Genomic DNA, 272 nt, shown 5'->3' with positions numbered 1-272 from the left:
TTTCACCATATTGGCCGGACTGGTCTCGATGATCTGCCTGCCTCAGCTTCCCAAAGTACTTGGATTACAGGCGCAAGCCACTGTGCCTGGCCATAAGTTTTAATAAAATTATATTGTGAACTCCAAGACATTTTTCTGTATTCTTTTTTGTGTCTGTTACTAAATTATATTCTCTAGAATATTGGGCTAACATAGGGTGAATGGATGGGAAAATAAACACAGATATAATTTTATAATAATAATAATTATTACATATTTTAATATGTAATTAT

This window comes from Rhinopithecus bieti, unplaced genomic scaffold, assembly GCF_001698545.2.
Source record: "Rhinopithecus bieti isolate Rb0 unplaced genomic scaffold, ASM169854v2 scaffold_32081, whole genome shotgun sequence".
NCBI lineage: Eukaryota > Metazoa > Chordata > Mammalia > Primates > Cercopithecidae > Rhinopithecus > Rhinopithecus bieti.
The sequence above is the reverse complement of the archived record's forward strand: the minus strand, read 5'-3'. Positions refer to the sequence as shown.